We start from the raw sequence: 14,103 nt of genomic DNA on the forward strand, positions 1-14,103 counted from the left end.
AATGACCATAATTTATTCACAATTATTTTTTACTTATGGACCTTCTAAATAAAAATATGGATGATTTATGTTTTTGTTACTTCCTATTCACTCTTCTTAATTTCAAAGCGAAGGTTGAAATCTTGGATATTATTGTATTAGTTATTTATTGTTGCAGAACAAATAACCCCCCAAAATTAGTGTTTCAATACAATAAATATTATCTCACAGTTTATGTGAGTCAGAAATTTGAGAGCAGCTTAGATAGGTGGTTCTGGCTCAGAGATTCTCATGAGGTTGTAGTCAAGACTTGGCATAAGCTGCAGTCATCTGAAAGCTTGAATGAGAGCTAGAGACTACATTTCCAAGAAGACTGTTGGCCGGAGGCCTCAGTTCCTCACTAACTGTTGGCAGAAGGTATCAATTCCTTGCCATGTAGGTCTCCATAGAGCCTGACTACAAGGCAGTTAGCTTTTAAAGATCTTGTTAGCTAAAGCAGAAATTTAGAGGGCCAAAAAGACTTATGTATAAGAAATCACTTGTTAGAATTGAGAATTTTTTTTCCCCAAAAGTCAGTAAAAACTGAGATATTCTAGTTCTATTTTTAAAGGTAACTACATCCTACTTATTCACTAAAGATTGATATAAAATTAGAATATTTCCTAGTTAAAAGTATAATATTTAAAAAAATTTTTTATATAAAGTTCTGAGACTTGACAATTATCTTGAAAAAATTGTTGTGTCTTAACTGTGGTTTAGGACTTCTCTACATTGTTTCAAATTTACATTTCAATGTGGAAATAACTACATTTACATGTAGATAAAGACTCAGACCCCAAAGCTCTTCAAATTCACTTGAAAATACAATATACAAAGCTAATTCTCTAGGATTCAGTTCTGTTTCATCTTAGAAACATATTAACTTCAACGTTTATATTAGTGTGACTGTGTTTATTCTCTGTTTAAAAATTTAAAAAATTAGATGCCGCTTTATTGCAATAAAGGTAGTATTAGGTTACGCTATATGAAATTGCTAATATTTGACTATTTTCAACTAAAAATGGTAATTTTTCATGGTTCAATCTAGTACAAACTTTTGAGGGTAGGAGAAACAGAAGATCAGCTAGGTGTTATAAAATTATAACTTCAAGCACTACATGCAAAAATGTTATCCCATATCTATATTTTATTTCTCCACCTCAAGTTCTTGTACCTTTATACTTTGTCCAAGATGATGATATAGACTATTTTCAGTTTAGACAAATAAAGGGAAGGTGTAGAAAAGTAGAAAGAATGTATATAATTTGTCTGAGTAAGAAAAAGGAATTCCTTTTAAGATATGATATATATGAGATAGCTATGAAACATTCTGGTAGGAATTACTCACTACACAATTGAGAATGCAGATCTAGAACTAAGGAAAGATATTTGTGAATCATCAGCATGTAGATGGTAGTTTAAGACCCAGGCAGTAGATGAGTCACCAAAGATAGCATGCAGACCGAGGGAAAAAATAATGACAATAATATTTAGACAGTAGGATGGAAAAAAAGAAAACATATAAAGTTGGTCATACATAGAAAGTATACTCTTAAAAGGGGAGTATTGTCAATTTTATTCAGGCCTTTTCATTTGAGCATAATTTTATGACTTGACAAAAATGAATGAACCATATTTGTTGATTTTTAAATACATCACTATTCCCAAATAACTAACCTTTCGATGACTTCACTTCTATTTTCAATGAAATCTGTAAACTAAGGTTATATTCCTTTGACTGTGTGACTTTGAGTAAACTACTCTAGCTCATTGTGCTTCATTCTTCACCATTAAGGGAGACGTGACTTTAAGTTCTTTAGTCTGTATACTCTCTTAAGCAAGGATGGTGTGTTATATGATACTCTATCTCTTATGTCTTACTGCCTTGAATACAGAAGGTAAGTAATGAATATATGTTGAATGAATGAACAAATTAGATAGAGCGATAGTGATGGAAACAGAAATGAGCTGCCCATATCATCCTTTAAGAAAGATTTTATTGCCCCTACAATCAATTCCTTCAAATTTTAGGCTTCCACAGAGAGGTCTACATCCAAAGACTTATTACAGTGCATGTACAGAGGCCTGGCCACTTTTGCCTAATGCATGACTCTCTAATAGGTCATATGTGTCCCAGAATTCCCTAAAGGGTTGTTTAGGGTCATCTCCAGTGCAAGCGCAGAGAAAATTGAAGAAAAACCCAGCACTTAATAGAGTGACAAGATGAGGTTAAATGCCTAACCCAAACAAGTCTGTTATGTCAAGGCCAGGACCTTGGTTGGGAAAAAATGAAACCCTGACATTTGTGATGGGGGACATCTGGATAGAGATCCCTGAAGATTCTGAATCGCCGAACTCTTTGAACTCTAGGCACCTGAAGAAGTGGACTACCCCTTCTATTACCTGCTGTCGATTTCCTTTTGCTTGATCTCTCCTCTCTAAGAAAACAAATGTCCCAATTAGAAATTTTCTATACCTCCTCTTCAGACCATTATACCAATAGTGGGGTAAGTCAGAGCATATCCCACTTGGGAACTTGCTAAGCCTGATACAGGAAGAAGGGACTATTCCCAAAAGGAATGAAAATTCTAGCTACTATGTACTTGTAGAACTTGGAAGAGTATATGCATGGGACCCGATTCTACAGGTACTTTTAAGGAAGCCATAACATTATATAAAAAATATAAACGTAACATAAAATTGGATGTGGAAGAGTTTATTAATTTGGTAACAATTTTCTAAAATATAGGATTTAACACCCTGACAAGGACCTCCAGATATTGTATGAACTCTCAAGTTGTGAGGTAAGCCGGTTTGTCCTTGGCTCATATGAGCCAGCAGATCCTATGGTATTAGAGACATTGGTGGTGGGAAAGGAAGCCATAAAGAGCTTACGGCAAGCCTTAATAGGAAGAACACAGTACAGACTCCTGGGATTCTGGAGCAAGGCCATACTATCTGTGGCAGAGAATGATATATTTTGAAAAACAAATTACAGTGTTCTACTGTAATCTTGTAGAAACTGAGCACCTAACCATGTGAAACCAAGAGCCCATGCGTCTGAATCTATCATAAGCTGAATTTTATCAGACATAAGGTCAAACAGTTTCAGTGCCATCTGGGGTGAAACATATGCAGAGCCTCTAGAGGTACAAGCAAACTAAATGGACAAGCAGTCTAGATCCCCAACCAGTGTATCTTGTCAGTTGACAGCTTTGGCTATGTGGGGGATCCATTACAACCAGCTGATGGAGAAGGAAAAAGCCCAAATTTGGTTTATTGATGGGTAGGTTTAATGCTATGGACTGAATATGTGCATCTCTTCAAAAGTCCTAATGTGATAGTATTTGGAAGTGGGGCCTTTGAGTGGTAATTAGGTGATAAGTGTGGAACTCCCATGATATGATTAGTATCCTTATAAGAAGAGGAAGAGAGCTAGCCTTTTTTTTCTCCACTATGTTAAGATACAGTGAGAAGGCAGCCATCTACAAATCAGGAAGAGGGCCCTTACCAGACAATGGATTTGTCAGTGCCTTGATCTTGGACTTCCTGCCTCCCAAAATGTGAGAAATAAATGTTTGTTGTGCTAGCCACCCAGTCTATGGTATTTCATTATAGCAGCCTGAACTAAGACACTAAATATGTAGGTGCAAACTGAAGCTAAGCAAAGTTTCACTCATGAGAACCTTAGAGGACAGTGGCAAGGGGACATCATTCTAATGGATGGAGTTTCCGGCATTGCTCCATTGTGGGAAGAAGTGGTTCGAGGTTAGAATATGTATAGATTTATGGGAATTTGTAGTGACTCAGCTGATTGGAAGGAAGAAGACTATAAGACTTGGGACAGGTTTGAGAAAGAGGCTTATAGATGGGTATATTAGACACGAAGTGCAACGATCTTTGTTTTAAATGACCATTCCAGAAATGGTCAATAATAAAATAATACTTGGAAGAAGATAGAATGACTCAGAAAGTTGGCATCAGCAAGTGCTGGTCACAAGTCACCTTAGTGCTGGATGATAGACATATGAATGGAAGGGACATGGAAGAGAAGAAAGATGTTCATCGGCCTGCTATCATGGGTTCTCATTTAACAAGGATAAATTAACTACTGCTGCCACTAAATATTTAAACTGCCAACAACAGAAAATAACACTGAGTCTGTGATATGATGCCATTCTTCTAGATCAACCAGTCACTTGTGGGCAAGTTCATTCTAGAAGGGCTTAAGATTTATTCTAACAGATATTACATATCTGGGAATGGTTTGTTTTACTACTCTCAGGTCTCAATTTGCAGCAATATCTGAGGGCTTACAAAGTGCTTAATCTACCATACAGGATCCCCAAAACATTGTGTCAGACCGGGTAACCCATTGTACAGCAAATAAAGTGTGAACGAGGGCCTATGTCCATGGGATCTAACAGATCACATGACAACAAGCAGCTTCCAACCTGACAGGGCACTGGAATGGTATAGTTAAAGTACATCTAGGAGGTGATACTTCATGAGTATAGGGTACCATCCTATAGGATGAAAAGTATATATACTGAATCAAAGACATTTATATGGTACTATGTCTCCTACAGGAAATATTCATTTATTTTGGAACTAAGGGGTAGAAGCAGACTTAATCCTACTTACTATCACTCTAAATGTTTCTGTGGAGGACCCTGTACTTTCTACTCCCACAAAATGTGAGCTCTGAAGAATATAGGCCCTGGTCCCCAAAGGACACATTTTCGCCAGGTGACACAGTAGGAGTCCTATAGCTGCCCCTGAGCATTTTAAGTTCGCTGTATCCAGGCACCAGCACACAAGAAAAAGAGTCACTGTATTGGCACAGTTCAGTCATCCTGATCATCAGGAGGAGGGGGTAGGCTGATATCATTTGTGGTCCTAAAACTAGCTGCAGAATTAGAGGCTATAATTTGTACCACTAACTCCTAAGTGTTCTCTCAGGAAGAAAACACATCAGAATCTTAGAGGAGCATTCCCCTGAAAAGTTATGAAGAACTGAGTCCAAGTGACACAGGAGTAAGCTGTGGCGAACACCAAGATGGGTCACACAGATCCTCCTTTGAGGAAGAACTTACTGTGTAAGCTGTCATTAGCTTCAAGATTTGTCTCAGTTTCAGAGGGCCTTCTTGATCAAAGGCACACCCTTTCCAGGGTGGCCCATATACAATGACTACGTGAGTTAAGAGTATAAAAGCCCAGTTATTCAGCTCAGCATGATGGATTATAAAGGATTTTGAACCTCCTGTAGGGATGGTAGAGAATTAGAGGGGCCTATATCAATGTGACTTCTCCTTTCACACAATCCTGCTTCCTTTTCCTCTTTCCATAAGTGCTGCTTCCTAATAAGTTCCCTCTAGCAAAATGCCACCTTAGCAGTCTTCTTCTGGAATATTCAAATTGTGCTTATAGTCTTCCCTTAATTGTAGGACTCAAAGCACTGAGGGCCAGAGAATTACTGCAAAGCATCAGTGAGTCCACAGATAGGTGGCAAGAGTATTCTAAAAACATAAAAGGACAACTTGTTGGTCTGTAAAAGTGATCTTCATTCTTGAAAAGACTGTAAGTCACTAAGGTAGAGTATGTCTGAATTTAAAAGCCAAGCAGATTCCCTTTTTAACCAAAGCCTGAGGTTCTGGAAAAACATGGGGATTTTCTACCTTTACTGAATTCAATGTTCTTTTATGTTTGATGAACACAAGATGTAACTGTCACACTTAATAGTGTGGCTACCAAGGTATAGACTCTAAATCTACTTTTAATACTTGGGTAATGACTGCTAACATCCTTAGGATAAATATAATGTTTTATCCTGTTTTCTAAGAGAACAGTTCATTCCATACATGTGATTTCTGGGGATTGGCTCCCAGGTCCAAAGTACAAGAAAATAGCATTTGGGATGTATCCCAAATACAATCTGAGGGAGACTCTCTGAGCATCTGGAGTGAGATATCCATCCCTTCCCATTTGTACTGAGTGATAAATCTTTTCTTGATAGGCAGGGATGAAAGTTATTGGAGCTAACTGAAGACTGAGGGCACTGGCAGCAAAATTAAAATTTATTATAATTTGTTTTCTGGAATATTTGACTTATTTTACAAATAATCTTTTAGGCCTACTTCTCCATTAAGTGAGGTGAGCTTATATTATATGTAGACAATTTTATTATACCAATATCTAGTACCTAAGGAATTCAAATAAACCAATGAGCACAGAGATTATGCTAAATCACAATTTACTAAAAATAGAATATGGATAGCTTTGTTAATTTTTTTTCTGGAATGAGGTAGGAATATAAGTAAATAAAGATAATTATGCCTTACCTGTACTATCTACTGAGTTTTTGAAACTAAGACTGTGCATAATTAACCTTATTAATTTAAAGTTTCTAAAAATTGAAGATATACTATCTATAGACACTGGCAACTAAAAAAAGACAATAATATGGAAAGCTTACACTCATTAACATTTTTAAAAAGTATAGAAATACCATAAAATAAATTCATTCATTCAGTCTACAAACATTATTTAAGAATATAATCCATGCCAGGCACTAATAAATAACTTGGAATATTTTACACAGGCAGTTAAATTTAAAACACATACAAACACTTCATTATTTTAATGATTCCAGATTGGACAATAAGTTTACTTTGGCATCACAGTGCCTGCACTTCAGAGTCTTGACATTTGGATATACAGGTTTCTGAAAAGATATAACTGAATGGTCTGCTCAGTATCCAAATAGGGATTTCTGTCTCTGACATTTCCCTAACAACTATTTGATTCTTATTTCCTTGGATCATACAGATACTCATAAAATAAAAGTTCAAAATAAAGTTTTGCCTCAGGAAGGCCCGGCAGTGATTAAAAGAATATGCTTAGAATGTCTATCCAACAGATGCTTTTACTCACACTTATGTTATGGGAAGCTAGAGAATAGAAAGGCAACTATGCTGTTCTCCCTGCTCTAAATTGCCTGGCAATGTTCACATATTCTGTTCTTTTGAATGAGCCTCTTGGCAATAAATCAAAGGTAATAAATTGCCTATCAGCACAGGACTATCACTTATTTTGGTTGAACTTCTTAGGCTATTAGTTTTTTAAAAAAAAGTTGGACGAGAAATAAGAGGAATTCTCCTGCTATTACACTTGTGTTGCAAAACATTGGAATTGCAAGCTCTTCCTAAGAGTATAATAACTAGCAGGATCATTCAAAGAGGAGAGTATGTGCTTATAATCACAGCACATTTTTTCACATATAAAGCATTAAATTAGTTCTATATGTCTTTCAGGCAGACCTCATAGGTATTGAGCTTTTGTGAACTCTATCTAAAGGCGAAATTAGAATCATAAAATCTAATGTTTGATGCCTCCCAACAATCTCCTCTTCTACCAAAATCTCTGTACCTACAAATGAGGAAAATAACATGATATATATGAATTACTAGTCTACAGACTTAAATTACAGTTTAAATCTTTAATTCTGAATCAAATCATAAAACAGTTTGGGTCTCATCTTCCCATTTCTAGAAAGCATGGAGGACGGACAAGATATCCCCTCTCATACTTTCCAGTTCTAAAATTCTATAATTTAACCATAAGGAAGATGAAAAGCACTCAGGTACTTAAAGGCATTTAAAATATTTTGAATAGGTGAGAAAGAGATGTAAGTTTTTAAAAAAAATTGGAATACTTTTATTTCATAGGGAGGAAAGTGTGTCTAGCATTCTGGATACTCATGTCACTAAAGAAACTACTGACAACATTTATAAGAGGCAGACTTTTTGACCTCTCATAGACCTTCCTTTACTGTTTTCTGTAATCTCATTGCTTAATAATTAAAAAATATTTTTCTAAACTTGTGTGAGCTCCTCGAGAGCAGAGTCTGGGTTTACTTTGATGTTCACCTTGATACTCATCTCGCTGCTGAGCACCTTACGTGGCACACAGCAAGTGCTCAGTAAATATCTGTTGAATGAATGCATAATAAAAATTGAGTGCTGGATAGTTTTTTTTTCTAACCCTACAGCACCCGGTATTCCTAGGAAGTCTCCCATCCAAGTACTAACCAGGCCTGACCCTGCTTAGCTTAAAAGATCAGACAAGATCGGATGTGTTCAGGGTGGCATGGCCATAGACTGGGTCCTGGATTCTTAATTAAAATGCTGAAATTGTAGAAGTTCACAAAGGAGTGTGCTGATCTTTATGTGTATGGTTTAAATTATGAAAAAAATAAGGAAGGAAAAGTGGAGATTAGAGAAGAAGAATGTCTGCAAGAAATGGTCTTCTTTCTTTAGGTAATGACAAATGTTTCTGAACTTCTCTGCCATCTGGTGAGACTATGGTTCTTTGCAAAAGCACCTGACTGACACAAATGGCATTTTTAGGGCTCAACTGTAGGAGAGCACCTTTAAGATATGCTGCAGAAAAACCTACAAAGCTCTGAAAGTTGAAGATATTATTGGCCGTAATGAAATCATACTGGGTTACATTTCTCATTTCTTTATTGCATTGTAATCTCCTTTGTATCATTTATTCCTGCTAGTTCTGAGTATCTATCCTACGCAGTTCTGGCTTCACTAAATGATTGGTCTATTCTTGGCTTCATTCTGTGCCTTCCAGACTGTGTATGATGTTGCTCACCAATTTTCTAGTATTGACTAGGATATAAGTATTCTAACTGCTTACTTAGGAAGTTCTATCAAAGTGTGCTCAATTCTAGAAGGCATTTATTTATTTATCTATCCAATGAGAGGACAAGGCTGCAACTCAACTATTTCCCAGGTACCTGAGATTCCAAGTCTAGCCAAATAGGCTTACTCCTTGTTATTATTCAAGATGTAAGCTCACCAGGAATTTCTGAGCAAACACTTGAGTGTGGTATTATATGACTCTTCTTTATTCTCCTGAAATCCTACAATACACATAGAAAAGCAAAAAGAACAATATTCTCATCCTTTAATAATTGAGACCTCAAGACCATTACCAACAGATTCGCTAATCACTGCCACAGATGCCATATAGGTTGGTCTAATTATGGGGCCACCGGATATATACTGAGCTAGATCTTGGAGAAGGAGAGGTCAGAGAGCAGTTCCAATTTTAAGTGGCTTTGAATTATAAGAGTGAGATGGATAGGGCCACTTTCAGATTTCTTATAGATAGTTTGAGTGACTATCTACATCTTTAAGTCTTGGAAATGCTCTCTGAAGGAATATTAATGTAGTTTTTCATGACTTATTTGTTTGCTAAATCACTATACTTGGTAGATATATGTTCCTCAAATACTGCTTCTTGTGAACATTGCATCTATATGCCTGTGCAGAAAAGAGTTAATGTAGTAAGCCTGAGATTACTATCCCTACAATGTCCTCCTTACAAAAATCGCTATCTTTACGACTCTTCGCTGGCATCTGGGAACTTGAATTTTGGAAGGGTCCCCACCATTTTTGGAATTGACATGAGTACTAGAGTACCTAAACTGTTTGTGCAAACAATATGGTTTATGCTGAAAATTTGATTTCCTTCTGGGAGACTAGCATTTTGGAATATGCTAGAGAGCGGCTGCCTATGAAAACCATAGGCACTGAGTTTCTAATAAGCTTCCCTGGTAGAAAATATTTCACACATCATGTCACAACTCATTGCTAGGAGTATTGAGTCTTGTGTGATCCCTCTGGGAGAAGACTTAGAGAAACTGCACTGGTTTCTTTTGGACTTCACTCCATGTGTCTTCCCTTTGCTGACTTTCCTTTGTACTCCTTCACTGTAATACATCTTAGTCATGAGTATGACTATATACTGAGTCCTGTGAGTCCTAATGATCACAGAAGCTGCGAATGGACTTGGGAGAACTTCCAACACAATATTCTAGAGTATCTGAGTTAATATTATCTCCATGAGAAACTTAAACAAAAAATAGAACTAGAAGTGCCTTGTTAACTTTCTCTTTATGCATCAGCAGCAGCAGCAATAAATAAAACTACCACCATTTATTAAGCACCTCCTGTGCGAATGTTTCATCTTAGGCAGTTTTAACCCTGACAATAGACATGTAAAAAGATATTTTTACCCTAAGTTTTACAAATGAGAAAGAAAAAATCCAAGATTAGAGTTTGAATCTATATTACCTCAAAATTCATGCTCTCCTCAAAAATAACATTCACTCTTTCTCCTTTATATGCAATAATTATTTAACTAAAAGAACATTTTTATATGGTAGTTTTTATTTACTTTTCAATATTAAAAATGAAACAGAACTACTATTCAGTAGAAACTCCTATTTTTCTCTACACTCTATTCCTACTAATTAGCCAAATGGTGAAATACAACTACAGAAAGAAAGAAATCCAGTTACCAGGGACTTCACGCTCTTCCTGAAATACTGGCATTAACAGATACTTCAGTAGTTGTTAGTTTCCATCCTAAGGAAATGCTGTGGTGACTGGATAAATTCCTTCACATTCTTGCCTTTACTACTACATGACTCTGAAATGTTTTAGATTTGCCTACCATAATTTGAGGAGCACACAGCAGTCTCAGCAAATAGACGTGAACTGAACTGACTTGAGTTGCCAGTAAAGTATTTCAATCCAAAACTTATTTACTGAATTTCTGTCATAATGCCAGCATGTGCTAGATAATTAGAAAACCGAAATGATTTCCCTTCCCCCCAACCCTGTTTAAAATACAGTGAAAGAAATGCAGGTTAGTATATAAATCGTGTAGAGAAGGGATAATCTAAATCATCGGCAAAATCACCTTGTTCAGAACATATAATGTGTCTCAGTTTTATCTAAGTTATATTAGCTAGAAACTTAATGAAAGTAAAATAAATGACTATCGAAGAGGGTTTCATGCTGGGCATGTCATGTCAATGTTTATTGACACAAATGAGAAAAAACAACAACTTCTACTTTGACAATAAAGAACCTCTAGTAATTCTCCTATGGAGAACAAAATCATTGCCTTGGAAAGTCTAATTAAAAAAAAATAATAAATGTAACTGATTGAACTTCAATGGTCATATAGATTGTTATCTCATTAAGAAGGCATTAAACTACACTCCTTCCTGAAACATAAAAGTTCCAATCCAGGCTAATAGGTATTTGAAAATTTTTTTTTCTTCTATTTTTTAAAAGAGAATTATTTAGGAGTATTTAAATTATATCAGGGGTACATTAAAACTTCCCTCTTGAGACCTTTCTCTAAGACAGAAGTTTCATGGAACTTGGCAGGCATGCATGCCATGGCTGTCTGAGATATTTCTGGTACAATGAAATTCATAAGCATGTAATTTAAAAAGTATGCTGTAAGAAATTATTCTGTTATGTTTTCTCCTAGGCCATTGTATTTCTTTGTAAATTGATGTTTTTGAAATAGTTTATTCCCTTCTCCACATTGCTTTTGTATTGTTAAGATATTAATTACTCAACATTGGTCTTGGTGATAATTTTTTAGATCTGACTCCAAAAGCAAAGGCAACAAAAGCAAAAATAAACATGTTGGACTACATTAAAGTAAAAGGCTGCTGCACAGCAAAGGAAATCAGCAACAAAATGAAAAGGCAAACTAATGAATGGGAGAAAATATCTACAAATCATATATCTTTTATGGGTTAATATCTAAAATATATAAAGAACTGACACAACTCAATAGCAGATAAAAACAACAACAAAAAACCAACCTGATTTAAAAATGGGCAGAAAATCTGAATAGATATATTTTCAAAGAAGATATACAAAGGGCCAACAGGTACATGAAAAGATGCTCAACATCACTAATCATCGGGAAAATGCAAACCAAAATAGCAATGAGATATCACCTCATACCTATTAGAGTGTCTATTACAAAAAAGACTAAAAATAAAGTGTTGACAAGAATGTGGAGAAAAGGAATCTTTGTGCCTTACTGATAGGACTGTAATTGGTGCAAGTACTATGGAAAATACTATAAAATTTCCTCAAAAAATTAAAGATAGAACTACTATATAACCCAGCAATTCCCTTCTAAGTATTTATCTGAAAAACAAACAAGCAAACAACCAAAAAAACGCTAATTCAAAAAGATATATGCACCCTTATGTTCACTGCAGCATTATTTACAATAGCCAAGATATGGAAGCAACTTAAGTTTCCATTAGTAGATGAATGGACAAAAATGTGGTGTGCGTGTGTGTGTGTGTGTGTGTGTGTGTGTGTGTGTATGTATATATATATGAAATATGGAATACTATTTTATATATATGTACATATATACTTTTATATATACTATTTTATATATATACGCTATTATATATATACTATTATATGTATACTATTTTATATATACATATATGTATGTGTGTGTGTGTATACAAAATGGAATACTATTTAGCCATAAACAATAAAACCTTGCCATTTGTGACAACATGAATGGACTTTGAAGGCATTATACTAAGTGAAATAAGTCCGACAGAAAAAAGACAAATACTGTATGATCTCACTGAAATGTGTAATTTTAAAAACAGACGAACAAAAAAACAAGCTTACAGATACAGAGAACAGGTTGGTGGTTCCCAGAGGTGGGGGTCCGGGGTGGGAAAAATAAGTGAAGGGGATCAAAAGGTACAAACTTCCAGTTATAAATGATTTATGTGGGTAAAAAGATATCAATTACTCCATAAAGTGTGACACATGTATGCTGACTCAAATAATCAATTTGTTCTTGCTTTTAAAGAGCTAAATCAAGCTTTAACTTTTTCAGGAAGACTCCTTGACTATTTTAAACCACTTTAAGTTCTTAGTACTCTGATTTCTATACATTTTTGATAGTTAAAAATTTGTTACTTTTTGAGAGTTTATGATCCTTAAGGAGAGGGATATAATCATGTCTTTCTGTATTCTCACAGTATGCAGCAACACCAAGGAGTCAAAAATATCTTGTTTATTGAGAACTACAATATTAAAAATACAAGGAATTGCCAATAATTTAATCTTTATAGGGTTTTTTAAAACTTTTGCCCATAATTTTTTTCTGACATGCTTTTGACAATATTTTATCTTTTCAATATCTTCATTCCCATTTAGGTTATCTAATAATAGTATCTTCTACTAGACTGGTTCCAGAGTCCTTACTCTTACCACTTTATTATACTGATCTAGAGTAGTTTGTTTCCATTGTCATAATTAGATATGCCTTCACTGTTTCATTCAACAAATATTTATAGAGAACCTAGCAAGTGAAAGATTATGTGCTTGAAAGTTTAGAGTTATACATAAGAATATAAACATGGATTCTCCCAAGAGATTTACAATAAAAAAGAGGGCCAAGGGATATATAAAAAATACCTAACACACAAAGACTAAAGTGTTAAATAAAACAAAAGACTAGATTTCACGATTTAACATGATGAAAAATTTATTTTCAGCTGAAAGATTTATGGAAAATTTCCTACAGGTAGTGTTTAAGCTTGGCTTTTAAAGTTAGATGAGATTTGACTTTACAGAGATCAAAGAGTAGGGCATTTCGAAAGGGAACTAAGACTCTATCCCGATCATTAATCTTTGAAAAAATATTTATAACTGCATATTATGTAGCAGACACTGCATATAAGATATAATACATGAGTTTAGGAATATTTTATTCTAGCTCCTAAATATCTTTTATAACCTTCTCCTTTGCCACTGCCCCAGTTAAAGTATGTGGCTATCATCTCTCAATACTACTATAATTACTTCTTTATCCTTTCTCTCCAATTTATCTTCTGCCTGGGAGCCAGCATGACAGTTCTAACTGGCTAATGTGACTATCCTGCATATTAGTATCAATTCATTGTATCCTTACTGCCTGCAGTACAAAATGTGAACCATTGTGCATGGCATATACATAAGACTCTTCATTATTTGATCATTGTCCACATGTTCAGACTCATTTTTTCCTCTCCTCTCTTTTCACTGTATGATCCAGGAATACTAAATTAATAACAATTCAGTATATACTGGGTTCTTTCACAACTCTAGCCTTTGTACAGGTTCGGCCCTCTATCTGGAGTGTTACGTAAGGCCTCAACCTATTTCTAAGAAA

At 35.1% G+C, this 14,103-nt stretch overlaps 1 protein-coding gene and 1 pseudogene across 7 annotated transcripts in view; both read right to left on the reverse strand.

Annotated features, from left to right (window-relative positions):
* The window catches only part of COL24A1 (collagen type XXIV alpha 1 chain), a 290,158-nt gene that overhangs the window by 122,370 nt on the left and 153,685 nt on the right, over positions 1–14,103 (reverse strand). The gene's annotated exons all lie outside the window — the stretch shown is intronic.
* On the reverse strand, positions 8,060–8,178 carry LOC118605174 (annotated as a pseudogene).

The sequence above is a fragment of the Rousettus aegyptiacus genome, unplaced genomic scaffold, assembly GCF_014176215.1.
Source record: "Rousettus aegyptiacus isolate mRouAeg1 unplaced genomic scaffold, mRouAeg1.p scaffold_m13_p_1, whole genome shotgun sequence".
Lineage (NCBI taxonomy): Eukaryota > Metazoa > Chordata > Mammalia > Chiroptera > Pteropodidae > Rousettus > Rousettus aegyptiacus.